A 25,952-nucleotide genomic window follows, 5' to 3' on the forward strand; every position below is an offset into this window, starting at 1 on the left:
AATGTAAACAAATAAACAGAAATGTGTTACTTTAACACTTTGTTAAAATAAATTAATCAGTATTCTACTGCTCATTCTGTGATTTCATAGCAACTTATGTAAACCAACACGGATTGTCTATAAATAAGCATATGTAAACATTTATAGACATCTGCCCAAAGTAAGAGGTCAGACAATGTAAAATGCAGCTTATAGCAAGGCGTCTACAGACCTCACTACAGCAGCTCTGTGTAAACATGAATGAAGATAGTATCAGACAATGCAGAAGTGTCAGGAGGCATTGTTTCACAAGGACCTAGGTCTAGTGTACTTGCACTGTTTAGGTTTGCACTGTTTAGGTTTGCTTTTAGTCATAATTCAGAGTCAGTCATTGTAGCAATAGGAAAGAGGCCTTGGAGGTGTGTGAAAAGGTCAAGAAGAAATATAGTCACGCACAGCTAAAGTGGAACCAAGACTGGTCTGCTCCAGGCAAAGCTGCACAATATCAGCTATGAGAATTGAATTTAGACTGTGGGACACTTAATATATGACTAGTGATTACGTAAAGCTAGATTTATCCTTTTAAAAGGGGGAATTCCAACTTGATTAGATGGCTGCCCAAGAAAGACATTCACCCTACTGAAATAGAACAAATTTCCGTGAAATTAAGTATCAGTACAGATTCACTCATTTTCTTACTCTGGATTACTACCGGGGATCAGGGCTGCCACCAGAAATTGTGGGGCCCAGTACAAGTGTAACAGACAGCCCCCCCCCCCTCCTTACTTCTCACCCCACCCTCATTTTTAAATTATTCTCTACCCAACATTTGCCTCCCCCCCCCCCATTCTTTATAGTCACCCCCATCCCTGGTTCCATCTAACCCCTGCAGTAGTTTACTCACCTCTCTGCGTCTTCTTGCCGTCTCCTTTTGGCTCCTCTCTATTGACAGCGCTGTGATGTCATTAATTACACAATGTCAGTGATGCTGCAGGGAGTGTCTCTGCCCTGTCGCAGCTCTCTGTCCGGGAATCAGGCACCTGGGGGACTGGAGCAAATGCTGGCAGCTGTGGTGTCCAAACATCTAGGGAGTGGAGGCAGACATGCTGCCTACAAGGGAACCACTGCCGCATCATTTATTAGTCGCAGAGGTCTCTCCCCAACACCACCTCCCACATCTCAGGAACAGCTGCTGACTAGAAAGGACACCGGATACCTCCCTTAATTCACTGCGGATGCCCCCTCCACTAATACATTTGTTTGGCCCAGGGCTGGTGGGGCCCCACTCTGCTGCTGGGCCCTATGCTGCTGTACTCCCTGTATCCCCCTGATGGCTGCCCTGGGGGTGTGAGCACGTGGACCAATTATAAGAGTTTGGCAATAGTGATTGATCAACCTGCTGGCATTCCCCACCTTCAATGTCATTTTAAAGTGACAAATTAAGAGGATTTACTATGGGAGGGGAATGTTTGTTAATCTTTTTCTCTAGGTGGTAGTGTAGCTGTAATGTGTCTCTATAGACCATTTTGTGGCAGTGAAGTCTCACTTGGTGAGAATCTCTTGTTCCTTCCACCCATTTATCTGTCCCAACTTCATGGCCTGTAAACACTATCATCATCATCATCAGTGACAACACAGCTCTTATTGCATATAATGAGGTGCCCTTGACGTTGAGATACAGGCTTAAATCTTTTGATCAAAATATGAACTAATACCTCATGTTTTCATTTTGCTAGACACACACAGATATGCAGTTTAAAGGATAAGCGCTGACAACTGTCTTTTTGTTTCATGGACTGTAAACACTATCATCATCATCATCATCATTATAATTAGTGACAACACAGCTCTCATTGCAGCACAGTGGAAACCAACAAGACAAAGATATAGAAGGATGAAGGTACAAAACAATAAAACTACAGCTAAAGAAACAGTAAAAATGCAGATTTTTGTCTAAAAAAAAAATACACAATGGATAAATAATCCTCCTGTTATATATTAACAAATTGATCAAACAAATGTGAATGAGAAGGTCAATGTCCCTTTAAGCATGTGAATATTAGTCACCCATGGATGCAATCACTTTACAGTTTAAACACAGGCTCCTATTGCTAGACTTGCCATTTATCAGGACATTGTTTCTATAACAGAAACAAGTGAAAAATATAATGTTGCGTATTATAAATGGGTGTTGTATCTATATGTATCTACGTTTTTAACTTGTTAATTTAATTTGTTAATTGTTAAAAGTGTTTATAAAGATTTAAAAAATATATATATATTTCTTGAGGGAGAAGTGACAGTTGGGAGTGGTTGGTGGTTGCCGGGGGTGACAGTGGGGAGTGGTTGGTGGTTGCTGGGAGTGACAGGAAGGAGGAGTGTGTGGCATAGCAACAAGTCCACTGACTTTGGTAACAACTGTGAACTCCCAGAAGGCAGTGGGAAGAGGAAAGTTCTAGACTTCTGAGGGAGAGAGATCCCTGTGTCTGCATAGACGGAGAGAGAAAAATAGGGACAGAATGAAAATCGGACAAAGTGATATATAAGCAGATTAAAAGTGAAGTAAGTGGAAGAAGAGAAGAAGATAAGAAGTGAGCCAAAGAGAAGTGTGAGTAAAAAGGAAAGTACTGGAAACAAATAAGCAGTATAGAGATCTGTGACATCACACTAAACAGACTGAGCTATGTACTGAGAACAGTGTGAGAGGAGAGAAAATAGAGAGGTCTGTGAATACACACAACAGAGACTGTGTAATACAAAAGATCATCAGTTTATTTGGCGTGAAAAAGTAATTTATGGGCCCCAACCATGTGCAGCACTTCTACTAAATTCCTGTGCACAGTTCAACCCAGGACTGAGTGTAAAATATGGCAACGTTACCAGGATAATATTGGTGCACCAAATGTTTTAGATGATGTTAATGTTATGTGATTTACCTGAAAATTGATTATTATATGTTAAATGCTATTGTGCTCTATGTTGATCAAATGAATATTTTGTCATTACCATTGAGGTGAAGGGGTCAGTGGCGCGGTGGCTTACCAAAATTATCTTTACCGCATTATTAATAAACCCAAGTTATTTGACCAATCCTTGTCCCTCTCATTGAAGTATTTATCTCCTGACCACCGGATGTCCGAATAAAAAAAGAACCCGACTCGTGTCTGGAGGACAAGGTAAGAGAAGGAAATCCCATCAGTACTCGGCCACCACAGATGAAGAGCACAGATCTGAAGGTAAATCTTGTAAAACATGTATAGTGTGTACACAGGTGCGTGCTGATCAGGACTGCTTGTTTATTTATCACTCGCTGGTAAAATCGTTATAGAGAACACATCAGGAGAATTTCTGTAGTGTGTACCCAGCCTAAGTCCCATACCAGCAGTTTCAGAAACATATGGATTGATGTCTAATTTGAGGTGGGAACACACTACAGGTTTTTCGTCCAATAATCGCCTCAACCAGCCGACATACGACCAGTGTGTGGGGGTGTGACACGATGGTCAAAAGTTTCCCAAATAGTCAATTGACTCCTCACTTTGTTGGTTTTACCGTTCAATATTTTCGCTCCAATCATCTTTCCATCGTGTAGTGTGTATAAATTTACGATTGATCCATGATAATCCTCAGATACTTCCTCAAGCTGGGGCTCCGTTGTGGGCATGCATATGTACATTTCAGATGTCAGTACCTGTCCCACATGGTGCGGTGTCCACACATCACTAACTTGTTAATTAGATGATTGTAAGGGAGCATCAGTAATCTATTGCATTGATGCGTCTAGCATATGGCAGCCATCTTTAAAAAAAAGTGTAGTGTTATACCAAAATGATATGTGCATTTCCTATGCCTGCCTTCTTAATTAGCTCCCTGCACCACCTTATTGTCCGCACAATTCACATTATTTTGTAAAGCAAGATATGTGCATGTCAACATGGCTAATTCTATTACAGTGTCCATGTATTGTACGAGAATACACACGGTTTTGGGGTTTGTATACGACCTGTCTGGTTGCAGACCATTATACTTGTGTAAAGCACATGTCTTATGTAACCCTTTACATCTATATTGGCAACCTGTTCATATTTACCCTTTATAAACTTATACCTTAATAAGCTAAAACTTTATAAACTAATATTTGTAACATACCCAGAATAAACCACACATCGTTAATGCAACAGTTTTATTGCAGAAATTTTTTTTCTAAAATATTTAGTGCAGAATATTAAGTTATAAAAATAGTACTATACTTTAAAAGGTGCTAGTGCTTTGTACCAAAAGTATGAATGAAGAGACAGTGTTGTCTTCTGTTTTTATGTGTTTTTGGGTGTTATCTATAGTGATGGCTCTGCCCCTTTATACTACTGTCTTTGGTATAAAATTGTCCACTGTCTTTGGTACGAAATTAAAATCATTGTTCATGACAACATGGCTGTAAAAAGTTGCTACCAGGACGGTCCCTCTTCCCTTTATCGTGTAAAACAAGGCTAGTGTGTATGCAGTCTATAGAGAGAGCGTTGGGGCCATCGATTGAATGTTAAAATCGATAGTCATAAAAAGTTGGTGAAAAATTAGGCAGTGTGTACCTAGGTTAATTTGACCACCCATGTCTGACATCTGCTCAATATTAATTAGCTTTGGGTATGGTTTGCTGGTTGTGGAGTCTACACATGTAGTGATTTGGGTCAAATTTTGTCCAAGGCACCCAAATTGGCCAGTGAAACTAAAGGATATCAGCTATGCATCTTTAACATGAAGCAAGCAGCCAAGTCTAAAATATTTGAGGACAGTTTACAGATAAAATTTAGACCAGTTATCCTACTTTAGGATTTGCAAAGAGTTACAAAAAGTATCTAAATAGATAAACACATCAAGCTGTGCAGGGAATTGGAAAGAAAACCTCTTAAAATAAACCATAAAAAATAAGCAAGTCAGGCGTAGAGAAAGCTTATTGACGGCATTAGTGAATCCTGGTCTCCTTAGGGACATGAACAAACACTGCCAAAGCCTGGGATCCAGCTCTCCCCTCAACACATTACCAGTTTACCCCATCTAGATGTACAACATGTTCATTTGCAGAGTTCGAGAAGAGGCTAAATACCAATCGGGGAATCCTATGACTCAAGTAATGGATGCGGAAGACACTTTTCAAACAACCACACTAGTCAATAGTGGCTGGAATCACAGAACATCAATTAAAACAACAATTCCCCAAAGAGCAGAAAACAAAACAGAAGCCGTATGATCTTCCCACTGTAAAGGGAGATATTTTATAACTATAGAGAAATTTGATTGAAGCTATTAAAAGATTTGAAATGCTATGAGCTTTCGGCAGCTATCTTAGGCAGCAGGTTCTGTGGGTTGTACAATGTAGTGATTTATTTCAAATGCCCTTACTGCAAATGTCTATATAAATGGTGTCTAATTCCATCCATTATGCTGTCAATCACAAAACTTTGAAGCCAGTTGACATCTTTAAAGATCTTCTTAGGAGGAAGATCATCAATCTGGATCCTTGCAGAAGGCCGGATCGGAGTTACAGACATGTACAAATGTTATCTGAAGCCCACCTGCAGCTGGAATCCTCAAAGATCCTGGTCAACTGTATGGATGCCATGACCGCCGGCGTGTACGGTACATTAAATAATCCAGAGGAACAACCCTTCTCACAAGGTGAAGCTGAAGGAAAATTAAAGTAGCACTTCGGGTTTTAAACAGTATTGTGCCCAAAGACACCCCGTCCCTACGATCAGACGTTTCCCCTGGGACTCCCACCTTTTGTTGTATTTAGCAGAGACCCAGCACTCACAGAGCTGGAACTTCTGATGACTTTTGTCACTGATTGGGTCTCTCTTGGACCAGAGGGAGAAAATACAACATAAAAGTAACATCAGATCAATGATGGCACAATCATAAAAACAAAAGTATATACCCATCGTTTCTCCCATTGTTTATAGCCATAGAAAGTGCTACCAGCACTGGTGAGTGCAGCCCAGGTGCCCAGCAATATTACCAACTTCAGGTAGGGTCAATTTTAAATTCAGCTTTCGTTTCATTATATTTAATATGTTTGTAACCATCCCGAGGGCTTCTCCGTACCTTTCTGCTATTAATGTGCTTTTCAGCGGCTTATGTGAAAACCACATTACAAATAGGATGAATGGTTTCTCATGGGCTCGTCTCAACCATGTGCTCTAAAATTAAACAATGTATAAAAATATAATATAGTATAATAAAAGTACATGGGAAGGGGAAGTACAGTAAAATCACATCACTAAGCACATATATAAAGAGTGAAGTAGTTTTAAAGTATCTACACCGTATTCCGTGTCCCCATTTGTGAACGAGTACCGAGAGTACAGCACTGCAGAGTATGCTAAATATTAACAACCTCTAAGGTTACCCCTACATGTGACATCCATACACATCATTAATAATGCTGCCACAAGATAACCAGATTTTCCAATATGATAATTTAAATCCATGCATATTTTTATCATTATGAATGATAAAGTGGGTTTCCTCAAGGGTTTGTGTATAAATAATGGTCCATCTACAGATTACTCTCACCATCTCCAGAAAGTAAGGTGGAAATTTGGAAGAGGACTGTTGAGAAGACATTTCCCTCTAAGGATTGATCCTAAATCCGGGAGGAGGCCAGGACTAGCTCTATTTATACAGTTCATAAATCTGTAAGGATTCCTACAAACTCTGCTGGTAGAATGTGCCATAAATCGGCTCTAGAACTCAAACCTGGTCCAAAGCACAAACTGTGGCATTTAGCTATCCTCAACACATCAACACATCAATCCATCATACAACAGGGCTTCATCTCTGAAGACCATGCACGTGGGACCTCAGCTTTACAGGTTAAAGTTACTACTGTGCATATACAACAAACTGGCCACAGAAGATTCTCATCAGTCCAGGTTTTATCATTTACTAAGTTCTAGACATTATTGAACATGAACCATCAATGACAAAGAATACGGACTTAAGCTGGGTACACAGTATTGAAAATCACTGCAGATGCAATATCTGTAATGATTATACCTGACTGAAATTCCCAATTAGTATGCCAATTTATGTGTATACACCTATACGATTTACCTTCAGATCTGTGCTCTTCATCTTTCATGACCATTGGCTGAAAAGATTGCGACTCTGCATGCTCTATAGCGATCTGCCTATATCACTGATCGGGAGTGTATCATTCCATCGTTGATGGTGATCTTTAGTCAGTTTATAAAATCAAACAATACAATGTGCTTTGGTAAAATACAACATGATCGTGGGAGCGTACACACTGCAATATCTAACCAAACAGTCGTTCAATGTGTTCGATTTGCAGGATAATTACATCAGTGTGTACCCAGGTTTATACAGTGTACAGACCTCGAGGATTATGCAGGATCTATATATACACACAGCATGCAGAAAGAAGACAAATACCGGAGAATCTTTGCTGCGGAGCTGGTTCACCTATAGAGGTCGTGCTCAGTGCAGTAAGGAAACCAAACCTTCCAACATTACACTTTCAATAAAACAAAACAATGCATTTTATATAGAATATACAAGAAATAATAAAACCACAAAATGCAGAGCATTGCCTCTAAACATGTGGAGTTATTGTGCAAGATTAAATACAATACTGGTCAATGTCAGCAAAGGACACTGCTGGGGACAGGGCTACAGATTAAGTGGTAAAATTGGCACTGCATCTGGAAATTATTGTCACACTTGGTAACTACACATTTGTAAGCTCCAATGGTTACTGCTCATGATAAACTTAAACTAAATGAAGTATCTAGTTCTTTTAGCCACCACAGATAAGCATTACATAAAATGATGTGTGACTGATGCACATGGGTAACATACTGGGGTGACGGTATAGTACATGAGAATATACTTCATATGCAGCACGCATGGATAAAAGGAAGGATTGCAAATTCTAGCGATTAGGTCCCTTGGTTTCAAGCTATTTTAACCTTACTGTTGTTTAAGATTTGCTATACTCACCAACTGTACAGCACTATGGAATGTGCTAGCACTTTAACATTAGATTAATAATAAAGTCACATTTACTTTAACATTGTGCTCATAATCATAAACCATGGCAATTGCAACCTGAGGCCAGCAGGAAACAGAGCATGCTGGGAGTAAAAGTTCAGAGACTGGAGAGTCATAGGTCGCTTAGATCGGTGCGCACAACAATTCAGAGAAAAACCTATTAGAAAGTGTATAGATCAGAAATCAAAAAGGCTGTATACACACACACACACAATAATATATATATATATATATTCTCATCTTTCCCTTAAAATGAGACTCTTTGAAGCCTTTTCTTCATTCGTCATAAAATAAATTCCAGAGATAGAAACCGTGCTTGCGAGAACATTTATACTTTTATTGAGTGCGAAGGCATTAACTAAAAACTGAAGGAAGAGGCTACAGGCATCTTTCAGAGGGTATAAAAAGTCAGACATTGTCTTCTCTGTTACAATCTGCATGACTCTGCCCCCAATTGTACTACTTATTCAGTCTTTCACTTGCAACTAGTAATTATTAGAGGAGAGCGTCATCAGGGTTTCTACTGCCTACAGCATCTGAGGAGTGGATAACACATGACTTTCCTTCTCCCTTATTCTGGCCCCTTCCTATATACCAGTCCAATGAAAGCAAGAGAGGAATGAAGCAAACAAAATAGACAATCCATCTTTTGTACCGAATCTTAAATAACTCCAAAGAGATTCCCATGTGATAAGAACAGGAGCACAGCCTATCATGACAGCTAGTTTAGTTTATTACCAAAAAAGGCTGTTTAAACACTGTCAAAAGGAAAATTACTGCTCCACAAATTACTGCTTTTTATAAGACCCATCTCAGAATAGTGCTGCTAACATGTATAAGGAATCCACCTGGATGATGATCTTAAACAGAACATTTATTTTCTCAGTATTTCAAATAATTTGTACTCATGTAACTATCATAATATTCCATTTCCAGCACAGAACAAAGAAAAACAAAACAAAAAAAAAACACACAACACTTTACCTGTTAACATCAACCCGAAAATACTTAACAAATTTGTAGAAAAACAAGCCATAGTAGGCCGATTTACAGAAAATTATTTGTAAGTACTATTTGTTTTGTTGCACGGTAGTGACTATAAAAGCACTTACTAAAGCTGGGTACACACTACAGAAATTTCGACCAACTTTTTATGCCGAGCGATTTTACATGCGATCGATGTTCCGATCGCTCGGTCCATGGACTGCATACACACTAGCCTTGTTTAGGACGATAAAGGGAAGAGCGGACATCCCTTTAGCGACTTTTTACAGCCATGTTGTCGTGAGCAATGACTGTAATTTTGTACTCACTGTTGTGGATCGGTCGGAAGTTTATAAACACTACACAGCAGAAACGAGATTGGAACGAAAATATTAAATGGTACGACCAACCAAATGAGGCGATAATCGTCCATTTGGGCAGACTTTCGACCATCGTGTCACTGCACACACTGACCCGACTTTTGAACGAGCGGTCGTATGTCGGCTGTTTGAGCCGATTATTGGACGAAAACAGTGTAGTGTGTACCCAGCTTAAAGCAGTTCCCAATAAACCTGATGGTTTACTCAATTACCCTGCAGACTTGATCAAGTGAATTTGAAAAGGTCGTCAGATTAAAGGATACAAATATAACAAACACTAAAATTTAAGATTAGTTGATAAATTGTCTGTTGATAGGGCTACCCGGCTCTTGGAGTCCAACAGAGTCCTATTAGAATAGAACAAACCATTGTTTCTCCTATTAGAACAGGCACAATGTGAGCACTATAGCCAGCAGTGTGTGTTAGACCACTGACCACCAGTCCTGGTAGGTGTGGGCAATAACCTCCATAACTTTTCAATATTATTGTAAAATATTACACTGACCCCACCCAGCTACTTCTTAATGCCACTCAGCTGGCAAAGTTTTCTGGAGAGAACACTGTACCTTATATTTTCAACATACAGAACACAAAATAGGATTCATGTCCATTAATCAATGTTACAGACGCAGAACAGCAAGGTAATTATTATAGAGTTGGATTCCCTGTGTATTAAAGATCGACTGTATCTCTACAAGAGACTTACACAGTAGTCAGGACTCACTTGGTGATCTCTGAGGTTTTTACTCAAGGAGTCTGCTGTAGTTAAACTTTACACAAATCGGCCAAAAGGCTACACAAAGTAGATCATTATACATTACACACTTGTTGATAGTGTCCCTTTAACTGTATAGTTGTCAGTATGAGGAGGATGAGACATGGAAGACACACTGAAAGGGTATAAAGAAGCTAGTTATTTGAAAGAGTGAATTAAAAAAAAAGGGGGGTGGTCAGGGTGGAGAGTGGGAGAACCAATCACAAGCTGCAATCAGAAGAATTAAATCAACTAAATTGATTAGCTGGTTCTTTATTACAGAACAGTTACAGCACTGGGAAAGATACAATCTTTTACTAGGTGGGAGTACAGCATTTTGCTCAATGTGGGAGAACTGGCGTGAAGTATCTCCGGAACGTCCATGTACACACATCGCGCCAAAGTTATGGCAGGAATCTCCGCTCCTTATTTCCCGCACCCCATAGAGGTGCGCAGAAAACTGAGCGGAGATTCCTACCATAATGGCTGGCAATATGTGCAGTGGACGTTGCGGTGATGTCTGTGCACCCCACTGCCAGCAACTGAATCTCGCCCAATGACTCCATACGTTAAAAACCTTCCGATTTAAAGTTCTAAAGCCATTTGGCAATGTCTCCAGAAATTAGGAAGTCTAAATGACAGTGGGGTGATTGCAGAAGAATGTCTGCTGCAATGAAACTAGTAGAAGGTAAAATATTTAAATGCAAACAAGAAAAGCAGCTTAAAAAACATAAATGTGTAAAAAGCAAGTACATACATTCAAGTCACATGCTGACTCAAGCAAGACACATTACAAATAGAATGCCTAAAGAGTAAAATATAATTTCAGAACCTTAAGAACCAAATCATCCCCAAGTATTCCGTGACATAAGATGAGAATGCCTGTTTAAAAGAAATTCTTGATCAATCAAGGTTTTCAAAAATCAAGAAAGCAAGGACAGCCATCATCATCATCATCAACATTTATTTATATAGCGCCAGCAAATTCCGTAGCACTTTACAATTGGGAACAAACATTAATAAGACAATACTGGGTAATACATACAGACAGAGAGGTAAGAGAACCCTGCTCGAAAGCTTACAATCTATAGGACAATGGGAGTTATAAAACACACGGGCATGTGCTACATCATATTGCACAATGGAACAGCCAGACTGCAAAGGTAAAAGTACTGAGTGGGCTGTGTGTGTTGCAGTGTTGGTCAGAGGGTTGTTGTCTTGCATTAGCAGTGTAGAGGATGGCAATAGGGTAATCTAGGGAAATTAAGATGATGGTTGAGGAATATCATAACCTTGTCTGAAGAGGTGGGTTTTCAGTGAACGTTTGAAGACTAGAGGAAAGTCTTACTGTGCGAGGGAGGGAATTCCAGAAAGTAGGTGAAGTCCGGAAAAAATCCTGTAACCGAGAATGGGAGGATGTGATGAGAGTGGAGGAGAGACGTAGATCTTGTGCAGAACGGAGGTGTCGAGTAGGGAGATATTTCGAGACAAGTGAGGAAATGTATGTCGGTGCAATTTTGTTGATGGCCTTGTATGTTAGTAAAAGAATTTTATATTGGATTCGTTGAAATACAGGCAGCCAATGTAGAGACTGACAGAGTGGCTCAGCAGAGGAATAACGGTTTGTAAGGAAAATCAGTCTAGCCGCTGCGTGCAAAATAGATTGTAGGGGTTCAAGTCTGACTTTGGGAAGACCAGTAAGGAGGGCATTGCAATAGTTGATGCGGGAGATGATGAGTGCATGAATTAATGTTTTTGCGGCGTCTTGTGTCAGATATGTGCGTATTCTGGAAATGTTCTTTAGGTGTATGTAACATGATTTAGATATAGAGTTGATGTGGGGAATAAACAACAGTTGTGAATCAAGGATTACACCTAGGCAACGAGCTTGCGGGGTGGGATTTATGGTCATGTTATTGACAGAAATAGAAATGTCAGGCAGGAAGCTTCTGTTCTTGGGTGGGAATATTATTAATTCAGTTTTCGAAAGATTGAGTTTGAGTTGGCGAGAAGACATCCAAGATGAAATGGCAGAAAGACAGTCAGTAACGCGAGACAACACAGATGGTGAAAGATCAGGAGAGGATAGATAAATTTGTGTATCATCCGCATAGAGATGATACTGAAATCCAAAGGAGCTTATTAGCTTTCCAAGAGAAGTGGTGTAGATAGAGAATAGCAGAGGACCTAGGACTGAGCCTTGCGGTACTCCAACTGATAAAGGAAGCGGAGCAGAGGTGGATCCAGAGAAATTAACACTGAAAGAGCAATAAGATAGGTAGGATGAGAACCAGGATAGGACAGTGCCTTCAAGACCTAGGGATTGCAGCGTTTGTATGAGGAGAGTGGTCAACAGTGTCAAATGCAGCAGAGAGATCCAGGAGAATTAGAAGAGAGTATTGGTTATTATTTTTTGCAGTGATCAAATCATTGACAACTTTGGTCAGCGCAGTCTCTGTGGAGTGTTGAGAGCGAAAGCCTGACTGAAGAGGATCCAATAAGTTGTTTGCTGTAAGAAAGTGTGTGAGGCGTGTGTAGGCAATTCTCTCGAGAAGCTTGGAGGGGCATGGGAGCTGGGAGATGGGGCGGTAATTTATGAGAGCGTCAGGGTCAGAATTCTGTTTTTTTAAAATGGGAGTATTTACATTAAAACCACAGGCCTAATATTATGTAGGTCCCCCTCGTGCCGCCAAAACAGCTCTGACCCGTTGAGGCATGGGACTCCACAAGACCTCTGAAGGTGTCCTGTGGTATCTGGCACTGAGGTGTTTGCAGCAGATCCTTTCAGTCCTGTTGCAAGGGCTTCCATGGCTCAGTCTTTTCTTTCCAGCACATCCCACAGATGCAGAATCGGATTGAGATCTGGGGAATTTGAGGGTGAAGTCAACACCTTGAACTCTACATCATGTTCCTCAAACCATTCCTGAGCAATTTTTGTAGTGGGGCAGGGCGCATTATCCAGCTGACCGAGGCCCCTTCCATCAGGGTATACGGTTGCCATGAAGGGGTCTACTTGGTCTGCAACAATGTTTAGGTAGGTGGTACATGTCAAAGAAACATCCACATGAATGCCAGTACCCAAGGTTTCCCAGAACATTGCCCAGAGCATCGCACTGCCTCTGTCGGCTTGCTTTTTTACCTTCGTACATCCTGATGCCATCTCTTTCCCAGGTAAATGATGCACACACGCACCCGGCCGTCCACATGATGTTAAAAAAAAGAAAAGAAAAAAAAAAAATTAGATCAGGCCATCTTCTTCCATTGCTCCATGGTCCAGGTCTGTAGACGATTACAGTGGTGGACAGGGGTCAGCATGAGCACTCTGACCAGTTTGCAGCTACGCAGCCAGCTGCAATTCATCTTTCCATCATAGCCAGCATGAACTTTTTCAGCAATTTGTGCTATAGCGGCTCTGCTGCGGGATTGGACCAGACGAGCTAGCCTTTCACTCTCCATGCGCATCAATGAGCCTTGGGCACCCATGACCCTGTCACCAAGTCATCGATTGTCCTTCCTTGGACCACTTTTTATAGGTACTAACCACTGCATACCAGGAACCTCACAAGACCTGTCATTTTGGAGATGCTCTGACCCAGTCGTCTAGCCATAATAATTTGGCCCTTATAACCCCCCACCTCCGTGACTTCACTTGTCAGAGGTCTTAATATGGTAGCTGATCAGTGTAAATAATATACAATAATCACACACATACACAGTTTTCGATAAGGAATAAAGCAATTTCGGAAATTTTCAGTCATTAGTGGTGAAAATTGCAGGAGATCACTTTATTGCAGTGCAATTAGCCGAAATCCTGCAAGAGATGATATTTTCTGCTCAGACATCAGACAGTAGAGCCTGTAGGCAATTCCTTTCACAAGGACATGCTTTCAAGTCTCTAATTAAACAGCTGCATGTAGAAGTCTTTATACACGGATATGTATGTTCACGGCTGGTTAATTTACACAAAATACATGTAAAAAGATCCTGAGTTGCAGACCTAGAATACAGACTCCTGTTGAAACATGAAAAGCAGACACCACAACGATGATATGCTTTTGTTGTGCCAACATTTTTTGGTGAACTGAAACATTTTTATAGGATTTGAAAGTATTGCTTACAATGTTGTACCATTAGCAAATGTAGTGACAAGGTGCAAGGTTTGTGTAGCTATTCTACTAGTTTATCATTACTTCTCAAACAGTCAATCTCCTTACACAAACAAGTTAACAAATTTGGATTTTAGTCCTTGAACAATGTGCATACGAGTGATATTGCAACACACAGCAAATCTGGACAAATATTGCAATTCAAAGTGCTGCTGGGATGGGTGTGCTGACATTTAACAACATAGATTTTTCCAAAATGCCCAGAATTATAACAAGCAGATGTGGATGCAATTACTCCACCTCTTCTTACTGGAATTATGGATGTAAAAAAAAGAAACTTTAGCCACAAACATGAGGTGCGTGGGAGAAACTATTAGAATAGCAGTTGAACAAGTTCTTATATTTGGTGACTAGTAAGTTGACACCTCTAATTGGGAAGAGATTTTAACGTGTTCTATATATGATGCATAACGGTCAGTAAAACATACCTGCATAACAGTTCTCATACTAGCAACTTGCTGTGCTTAGCACTGAAACTTGTTTATGATAAGGAAAAAAAGTACTGTAAAATAAGAATATAAGAAGTCACCGTGGAATTCTGTGACCTGCAGAGTTGGCAAGTATGCAATATTCTGATGTTTCTATTGGTGCTGTAATATGACCAATATATATTGGGGGATTATACTGTATACTGGTGTTCTATGACATATACAGTCGTATAGGTACAGGCAGGCTGCTCTAAGAAGAATACAGTGAAATCAGTACACAGGATTAACCACTATGCACAATAGTGTCCTGAGGTGTGAGAGCCGCAGGGGGGTCTGATCTGTACCATCACTGAATCACCTTGGTCTCTCATACTCTGCAGCCTGATGGAGCTTCAGACTAATTACCCAGCAAGCTAGTACAGGGCAGGTAACACTGCTAATACGCCCTCCAGTTGTGCTGTCACGCCCCTTTCTTTACCAATGCTGAATAAAACACCACCCACAAAGAGCATGAGACTCTGCCCACGCCGACACCCTCTGAGAGCTGTGCTGCCCACTCAGCACACATGTAATAGGAGAGTTTCATATGATCAGTCTCATGCACATCATATATCAGAGTACACAACATCCTTTGTGTTATTTGCCACTATGTACTTCCATATAATTATATGCATGCCTTTTATATCAGATATTCAAGCTTCTGGCATTTAAGACAATCCCCAGATTTAACACCGATATCAAATATTTGAAGAGAATATGAGAAAAAGGAGATGAGCAAAACCAAATGTAAAACCTCACACAGAACAGGCCGACTTAGTGATGTAATCTTCAGGCTTCAGTTTCGCTTCCCCATTCCACGGAATGGTCATTTACAAACTGTATTTTTACATTTCACAGAATTTATACTGTATAAATAGAGCTGGAACTTAGGTGGTCAATTCATGCGGATGTGCGGTCTGGTTAAGATAAAGGTGGAAAGACTTAAGGCTAAATTCAGCGAAATACATGAAATTCCACGTGCAAATATGGAATTAGCTGAATATTTCTCTGAACAGTTTTGAAAGTGTCAGTCATCTGAATTCTTGCTTTATTTTTTCATTGTACGAACATACAAAGTCTGGGAGGAGGTAAAAGATCCAGAGGTGTTAGCTATACAATGGGAATATTGCAGTTTTGTTTGTCTAAGGGGCATATTCAATTAGCTTTCCGGTTCGCGGGAACGGGCCGCGAAGTCAATCCGCGGTACCGCAATAGCGTGGATTTTCGTTCGCAGCCCATAGGGTTGCGTACGAAAATCTGCGTTATTGCGGTACCGTATTACCGGAAATACTGTGCAGGTTTCGCGGTAACGCGCATTACCGCGAACTGGAAAGCTAATTGAATATGCCCCCAAGAATGATTAGAAGGTTTGGCAGGTGGTTCCCACTCCTGCTTTTAGGTGTAACATCCGCAGCTTCTTCACCCATTTTATGGCAAAAGGCAGAGGTCATGTCTGGATGGTGCAGTGTGAAAATCTGTCCTGAACTGGTACTTTACCGGACATCTGCAAGCTGTACCAGTTCATGACAGAGACTACCTGGAATTAAATGTAAACCACATACAGGGAAGTTATTTTCTTCTTTTGTTTGACTTCGTATCGTGCTCAACCATCATCTCTGAAACTGACCTTCTGTGTGAAGATAATGGTTTTGTTTAGTTCAAAATAAAACAAGCTGCTTCTGGTTTGAACCCAACGCTCAGTGGCCCAGTCTCTTGGGACTGGATTAGAACACACATATATACATATATACACCCATGCATATATATAGTACATGTATTATACTATATCACTGTTGTTGGGAGTCTTGGGTGACAATGAATGGTGAGAGCCTTGGTATAGTGAAAATAGGAGGTAGAATAAACAGTTTCAGAGATGGGACATAATTAAAAAAAAAAAACTACCCATAGTGCAAAAATCTTCAGTAACACCTATGTATATATGATTGAGAATATGCAAATAGCTGTAGAAATGACAGTAGTCATATGGGGTAATTCATGGCTGCAAGGTGCACATTGCCAGTCAATACGGTCATTTTCCTTTGCATCTCTATGAGACGTGAGGAAAAACAATCGGATATTTTAGCAAAAACTCTGACGCTATGGGGCAGATTCAATTGACCGTGTTACTCTCGAGAGTAACGCAGCCCACGTACTATTACTGTTAATACTGTAATTTTAACCTGGAAACTACAGTACTAACGATAATGTGCGGGCCACGGTACTCTCGAGAGTAACGCGGTCAATTGAATCTACCCCTGTATTTATCAGCAGACTGTTAGAGACACATCGTGGATCCTCATGGCTAATTGAATTCCCCCCATGGAGAGTATAATATTTTTATCTCTCTGTTGGGAATCTTTCACTACTAAATGCTACTCGTATAGGAAAATACTCAGTGTATACCTAACTTAAGGTCAGCAGTAATGTATTACATGGATATATAATTGGCCGAGTCTGTAGGAGGAACAGGTCCTGCCACTGCTTGTCAAATGATAATTTGATATAATTATAGGGTTGTGTCTGGAGAAAACATTGTAAACATATGTGACATGATCCACTGAAAGAACCGCAGGGGAACACTCACCAGTGGCATAATACTGACCACGAGTACATACCCTGAGTATACAAGAGTACTGCAAGCACACAGGAATAATCTCCACTATACAGTAATCACATTATGTTGAACACTCTTCTTATAAGCAAAACATCACTTGTGATGCAGCTGCAGTCTGGTACAGTTGTACTTGTTGACACAGATAAATGCCAGCTTGATTGAAGGGTTAACATGATAAGTATATTAGGCTGAATTTCTCTAATGAATGCAAAACTTTCTTTGGTTGCCATGAGTTACAGCACATTTTTCCCCATGTGTACCAAGAAGCATTTCGATCACATCAGCACATAGGCAGCAAATTTGCGGTAGTTTTATTATAGATGGCCATACATGAGCAGATCTGGCCACATTAATTAAAGAGATTTGAAAGGAGTCATCTTTAGCTTCATGTGTACCAAGAAGAATAATAAGATGGCTCAAGCATTAGGTTTAAGATCTTTTTTTCACTTATAAGTTATGCACGTTACAGATTGCAGGCAGCTTTCAGTTCGACAAAGAAGGGAATAGCCTAGGGAAGAAGTTGGCAGAAGAAAAAATATCTTTCTGCAAATATTGTTGAAGTTGTACAATATTTGTATGGTTCAAGGCAGCAAAGGACCATAATCACAGTACATAAAGACCAACAGAAAGATACAGTTAGTAAAATAATATGTATTCTGATATCATAGATATCTGGCCAGGAGCAAGAAGACTTTTTATGCATTGAATAGAATTACCTAGGATTCACGGCTATTGACCAAGATTTAGGACATATTGGGGTCGATTCAATTCTGCCACGAATAACGCAGAGTTACCATTATTACGGTAAAACTGTGCATAATTACCCTTAATACGGTAATTGAGCCGCGAGATGAAATCCAGGTTAAAATTAATGTATTAACTGTAATACTGCTAACGCTGCATTATTCGTGGCAGAATTGGCCCCATTGTCTCCCACGTAACTAGATCAAGCCAGCAGTTTTGTTGTTAGCTGACCAGCTTTCTCAAATATTTCCCAATTTTTCTGGAGAATATGAGGGCTATCCAACAGTATTTCTGGCCTCAGAGTAGTTTAATGGACTCAGGGTTGCTATCGATTTGAAATTCCTCAACCAGTAGGTGAAAAAAGATCTTCCAAGATGTCGGATGTTGCATTGACACTCAGCTTACTGAACAATTAGGACTTTATGGTCACTCTGGACTTGCAGGGGGGGCTCTCTCTATATTCCCACTGCAGTGGAAACCTTCCTTACATATTGTCATCATCATCAACATTTATTTATATAGCGCCAGCAAATTCCGTAGAGCTTTACAATTGGGAACAAACATTAAGACAATACTGGGTAATACATACAGACAGAGAGGTAAGAGAATACAAGAGCAAATAATGCAACACCTCCAGTTTGCATAGGCTCTAGTAAATACCAATATTTTTTAAAAAAAAAACAAAAAAAAACAACTTAACTTTCAGGGAGCAGACCCTGGGTTGTATAACAGTGGCCATTCTAGCAATACCCCATGTGAAGCTTCATACTCAACTATATCAGCAAGTAATCGTACAGGCATAGAGATAGAATCTCAATGTTGGGATGGTCAACGAATATCATACTTTCTAGGTAATATGGATAGAATCTTCCCAAGTGCCCCAAGTAGGAGGTCAAGGATTTGGTCATCACACCCACTGATACCAGCAAGATAAGAAAGGGAGTGTACATAGGGACTTTGGCAATCCAAGACAGTGCTCTGCTCAAGAATCACTTGGAGCTGTCATTGTCTCTGATAGGAAAAATATAGGCTTTTAAAACCCTGGAGCCCAATACTTGGTTTTCAGCAAGGACAGAGCACTGTAACTGCATCCACATTTTACTCCCAAAATGCAAGACATTCCTCTTGTTCTGCAGCCCAGAGAAATAAAATGGTTAATAAAATATATGATTGTACTTATTAGATGTTTAAAAAAAAGTGCTTACAAGTGTACTTGGAAATGTAATTGTGTTTTTGAATTCTAAAAATATCTTTGTCCATTTTGTCCACTATAGCAAATCGAGATACATGGCCACACTATTCAGAAAGGTCAAAATAATATTATTAATAATAATAATTTACAAAAAAATAAAAATAAAGAGGCAAGCCCTCATTTTTCACATTTTGATGTGAGGAGTGCACATGAGGAGATCACCGAGTTCAGATCTCACCCAATTTGGCCACCCACAAGTATGGTCACGATGGACAGTGATCCCAGCACGCTGACCAAGGGTCAAGCAGTATGACTAACATGCAGCCAGCTTCAGACACTCAGCAGATTACATTACTAGGTGCTGAGCAATGATGGCTACAAATTTGCTCGTTTTAGCTTGTAGGTAATCACAGCCACCACCCTCATTGTTTATGTTTAACCAAGCAAACAGCTGCACACTGTACATTGCTTATTTTACTTGTATTAAGGCCTGCATTCATTCACAATAAAACAAAACTGTATAATCATCCCAAGGACTTCGTTTTCTAACATTCCCATTGGTATGGAAAGGTCAATCTGTATACACAGAACACGTTAATATTGTACCCTGTGGACTTTCAAACAGCAATATAAAAAGTGCATTGAACACAAATTAACTTACAATATTTGTATGTTGTATCTCATGAAACTATAATCTAATCCTCTTGTAATTGGAATTATTAAACAGATTTATCTGCAAAAAATATACAGCCTGTAAGTAATACATAGTGAAGTAATAGCTCTCAAACACCTGAGCCACCATAACATTCTGCTCAGGTTAAACTTGTATGTCACATCCTCAACTCCTCAAACTAGCTTGGAAAATATAGTCCAAGCTAGGTTCATGTTTATAGAGGGTGGGATGTCAATCTGTCGGTAGCTGGATCCTGCAGGGAGGAGACGGGCATGGTTACTGTACTATGTACTGCCTGCAGCAGAACAGATCTACTAGATCTTTAGGTGAATGACTACTGTACAGTCTGGGGTTCCTATTTTCAGCCTTTTCTATTTGTATTGAGTAGAGCAATGTGAGCACATGAGAAAACTAGGACGTTTTACAATAAAGTATAAACCCCGATTACGCACATAGAAAGCATGAAATGGACTTCAGCATTTGGTATATTAATGTACACAATCTTTGCTAGTTTTTCAGCTCACTGATATGCTGCACTGTACAACAAATATAAGCATTGTTCTAAAACATTGTGAAAGATAAGCTTTAAAGAGACATTACAATGGTTATATTAATACTTTCAAAGGATTTCTGTACACAAAAACCATGATCAGCAACTGATCAAGTTAGACTTTGACAGAACATCTCATATTGGGTTCTTTTATAGCATGTTAAAGGCATCTTGTACACCTCTATGTCACATCTAAAACTGGTCCCTAGAGAATTCAATGGGGGGGAATTCAATTGACCGTAGGATTTTTTTTTTTTCCCACCGCTTTAAAAAAAAAAAAAAAAAAAACACAACAAAAAAAAAACCACCAGCAGGTTTTTAACTGCTGTAGCGATCGTTTTTAGTTAATGCAGCATGAAAACTTGTGCAATTCAATTGAAATAGAGGGAACGCTCCCCCCATGCGTTAATCATTGTGTTTGCGAGTTTTTAGGGGAGTTTTAACGCGCCCATGTATAAAACAAAAAAAAGGATTGGAATACATTTTCATACATTTTATTTCATTACACAACCATTCTAGTTGATAATATCTACATTACAGTTTAACATATTTTTTTATTTAACTATTTTTTTTACTATAGAATCATCTATACCATGTCAAAACATATTAGTACAAACATTTGTACCAAAAACATACATAAATATATTTAATTAGTGATTTATTTTATTTGTTTGTTTTTTTTTCATTATGTTTTCACAAGAAGAATAAACCTTTACATGTTAGGCATTATTGATAAACATAGTTTATCTTTTTTTTCCTCATTATTACATGATTTCAAATAGTTGTCAGAGGTTTTTTATTTTGATCATGCCCCAGAGAGGTGCAAGATAAAAGAGCATATTGGCCTGTTTAACGCACCGCATTAAAAAACAATTGAATAGCTTTTAACGCGGCTGCATCTGGCACACCTTATATTTTCAATAGACCTTCTACTGGAGCGCGAGAGGACTGTTTGATGAAAAAAAACGGAGCGTTAAAAATAGAATTGAATAGCGGGTAAAATTAACCCACTTAAAAATGATTAAAAAAAAACAGCGTTAAAATGATTTAACGCGGTCTTAAAAAAAAATCTTGCGGTCAATTGAATACCCTCCAATGGGTTCTAAAAGAAGACACTTTTTAAAATGTGTTTTGTTTATTTTTTATAGGAAACTCCACAGCACGGTGTAAAAAAACAAACCAAAAAAAACAAAAAAACAAACATCTACCTTCTCCTGAATTCTGCAACCGGCCCGGGTAGCCAGATCACATTTAGCACTGTTGAAAGAAGACTGTACACATATGCACATATCAGCCTTCACAGTAATGGGTATGAGCATAGAGGTAGCGGCATAAAAATTTAGAAGTGTTGGTATGAAAAAAGGAACTGAATGGAATGTGTTAGTTTTACAATGAAGGTAGCAGGAGAATTGGTGATAGGGTATACAGGTCATTCTCAAGCACTGCACACATTTTGGGGTAACATATGGGGGATATTAAGTTAATTTGCAATATCCAGCCACAGCCAGTACAGCAAGGCTATAAGAGGTCCCAAATGGATCATATGTGTATTTATCCCCTGACTGAATTGTTCTCACAGAAATATTCAGACAAGCGAACAGGATAGTGAGCACAGTACACACAAGTGTTTTGAGGTTAAAAAGCTTAAGGCTTCCCATGGATTTCTTTAAGATCCTGGCAGAGCAAGATACTGAAGAACCTGGACCATGTAGATCCATGGTTCCCATCTTGAATAGCGCATTCACACACATTTGCACTTTTCACAATTACATTTTTCCAGCTCCTGGGTAAATTAGTCCTCAGGCTGTTAGTACTTAGGGGTTGGCCAAGATGCTGGGCTTATAAAACTTCTTGTGTCCAGTATTACCAATCCTGCCAGAGTCTGAGCCGACAACTGCTTTGTGCACAAAAAGATTATTCAAAATCTGGTTTTGTAGGTAGTTATTAAAGCTCCATTATCTCATGAAGCTAACTAGCTCCTTCATGCAGCTGTTATTCCCAGGACTCCAGGTTCTTCTCAAAGCCCAAACTGAAGATTGGGACTGTGTGATGCTGCAAAGGGAGGGGGTTGTGAGCAGGAGGACCAATCACAAGCCACAATCACATTGTGGCTTCCAACTGGTCCATCCTCAGCCATTTTAGAGTGGTAAACAGAAGTGTTCGTTTTATGTCAGTGATGGCTAACCTGTGACACTCCAGGTGTTGTAAAACTACAAGCCCCAGCATGGTTTGCCAGTAGATAACTAGCTGATAGCTGGCAAAGCATGCTGGGGCTTGTAGTTTCACAACACCTGGAGTGTCACAGGTTAGCCATCACTGTTTTAGGTGGTGGTGCAACACACACAGGCACCGAAATCCTACAAATCAGGCGCACTGAATAATAATTATTATTAATTTCTATTTATAGGTTGGAGTGCCACAAAGTGTCTGTAGTGCCATACAGAAACAAATAATAGGACAGTACAAGGTAAAACAGCACGGTAAGATAACAATATGCACTATAACTCAGGAAGCTGAAAGCACAGAGAAAGGCTGAGAGGGTGAGGGACATGGGCGCAGGTTTCGAGCTTGTGCCAAAGAGAGTGGGTGCAACTGACCGGTTTAGAGCCACTTCAAGGTGCAGAGAAAAGCGAGAGGAGACAGAGGGCAGAAGGTCCAAGGAGGAGGTGGGCTAATTAGCTGGAGACCTAAGTTAAAAATGGTGGAAACAGAAGGAGAGAGGGCCCTGCTCAAAGGAGCTTACAATCTAAAGGGAGGGGCAGAGAAACTCAAGACACAAGGGTGATACAGAGATAGAGTCACACGGAAAGAGAGAGGAAGGGAGAAGAAGGGATGAGAGGGAGAGGTAACCGACAAGGAGGGTAGTTAAGCGAATGACTGAAGGGCTTTTAAGAAGAGGTGGGGTTTTAATGCCTGTTCAAAACTGCAGATTGGGGGATGCTCTGATGGAGCAAGTGATTCCAATGGAGGGGGCATCGTGGGAGAAGTCTTGAATGCGTGCATGAGAAGAGATAATCAGAGGGGAAGAGAGGCGACGATCATTGGCCGATCACAGTGGACGAAATGGAATGTGAATAGAGATGAGGTTGGAGATGGAGCAGTGGATTTGACGAGAGCCTTGTATGCGAGGATGAGGAGCTTAAAAAGGCTTCCGAAGGGGAGCTAGTGTAGGGCTTGGTACAGGAGGGAGACAGAAGTGGAGCGGCGAGAAAGGAAGTTAAGTTTAGTAGCCACGTTGAGTAGAGAACGAAGAGTAGTGAGATGAGAATTGGGGAGGCCAATAAGGAGAAGGTAGCCCAAGCGGGAGATGATCAGAGAGTGGATGAGAGATTTGGTGGCATCCTGGAAGAGAAAGGGCCGAATGCATGAAATGTTACGTAACTAGAAGCGGCAGGATTTGACAAGAGAGTGAATGTGTGGGGCAAAGGAGAGAGAGGAGTCTAGGATGACACCCAGGCAGCAAAGTTGGGGAAAAGGAGAGATAGAGGAATTGTCAACAGCGATAGAGAGGTCGTAAGGGGAAGGAGGTACGAGATGGACGAAAGACAATGAGTTCGGTTTTAACAATATTAAGTTTAAGAAATCTAGAGGACATCCAGGAGGAGATGGCAGAGAGGCAGGCAGACACCCTAGAGGAGGGAGAGAGAGATCAGGAGTTGTGAGGAACAGTTGAGTGTCATCAGCATAAAGGTGGTACTTGAGGCCAGAGAAGCTGAAGAGTTCACCCAGGAAGGAGGTGTAAAACGAAAAGAGAATAATGACATGACTGTACGCTGCTTGCATGGAAGTGTCACAAGTCAGGAAGCACTGATGCTTTCGGCAGCCACAGGAATTCAGTAGATGTGGCATTTGTTTTCTAGACATTAATGAGGGAGGGGGGTGTCAAGTGGGACCGCAGGTCAGATTTTGTAAAATGGTGCTTTAGCTATACCACAATCATTAATGAAAGGATCTTATTTCATAGCAGAAGTTAATCTCCGCTTGACTCACAGACAAGCATTGATACAGATGTTAATTATACTGGTATAGTTTTTTGGTTCTCATATTTTTCTGGTTTAATTTAAATTGATTTACAGAACACTACAGACAGTTACAGTATTAATTACAAACAGAAAAATGTCTCAACTCACCTAAAAAAACGACTGATTACTTGATTTAAGAGTAGCGTCACGTGTGATTTTTCAACTGCAATTTTACACAAGAAATTTGAGGTCATTAAGAAGAGCAACTGATTAGCAATTTACTGCCATCTTCAAGGTTGTGAAAACTGAGCGTTTTCATGCGATTTCACATGTAATAAAATGAAAGCAGCTACAAGCTGACGTGAGTGGATAAGCTTGAGTGGCAGGAAATTGTCAAACACTATTGATTACAATAGAGCAGCATTTTCTAGAGGGCTACCTGCTGTGCTAAATCATCTTCAGCAGCAATTGACAGGGGATCGCTAAATGAAAATTGCTGACGTGAGATACTCCAAATATATTTAAATGACGTCTATGTGAAAATACTTTAAGCATATTTCCACTGTAATTTGCATGAACATATTATCTGTGGGAAAAAATATCCAGTATGCTAAAGTTCACGACTGAGAAGATGAGCTACAATAATCTTGATTTCCTCTTTATGAAATTGTACAACTGAGTGACAAACTTTTGGTCTATACCTTATAGAACAGTATGGAACAAGTTACATTAGAGCAGTGTTGGCTAACCTGTGACACTCCAGGTGTTGTGAAACTACAAGTCCCAGCATACCCTTCCAGCAAGAAACTGCTATATATTGGCAAAGCATGCTGGGACTTGTACTTTCACAACACCTGGAGTGTCACAGGTTAGCCAACACTACATTAGAGCAAACCCTTAAAGATAACACAGGCAGAATTTCAAGATCGAAATAGTCAGTGGCCAGCCAGTACTGGGTTGGGACAGTAGAAAAATGTACAATACAATGTATGAATGCCATAGAACACCGAAAGAAAAATTAGGTTAGGCAAAATTAAATACATAAAATAACCATATCAGTTCTGGGCAAGTTATAGCAACAACAGCATTATTAGGATAATAGAGACCTAATTAAGGCTGGGTACACACTACAGAAAATTTCTCCAGATGCAATCATTAATGATTTAGTCAATGACTGAAAGTCCGGATCAGCATGCGGATTCAGGTGTACACACCAATACATGTTTTACAAGATTTACCATCAGATCTGTGATCTTTATTGGTCATAACCATTGTCTGAAAGGATCGTGACTCTGTAAACTCTATGAAGATCTGCCTACACTGCTGGACCTGAGTGCATACACACTTCAGAATTTGCCAGACATTATTTCATCGTTTATATAGATTTTTATTTTGGTTATAAAATCAATGTGTTTTG

At 40.0% G+C, this 25,952-nt stretch overlaps 1 protein-coding gene across 2 annotated transcripts in view; it reads right to left on the bottom strand.

Annotated features, from left to right (window-relative positions):
- LOC142161227 (transmembrane protein 150A-like) overlaps window positions 1–25,952 on the bottom strand; it is a 107,435-nt gene that overhangs the window by 80,111 nt on the left and 1,372 nt on the right. The gene's annotated exons all lie outside the window — the stretch shown is intronic.

This window comes from Mixophyes fleayi, chromosome 6, assembly GCF_038048845.1.
Source record: "Mixophyes fleayi isolate aMixFle1 chromosome 6, aMixFle1.hap1, whole genome shotgun sequence".
NCBI classification, from domain to species: domain Eukaryota; kingdom Metazoa; phylum Chordata; class Amphibia; order Anura; family Limnodynastidae; genus Mixophyes; species Mixophyes fleayi.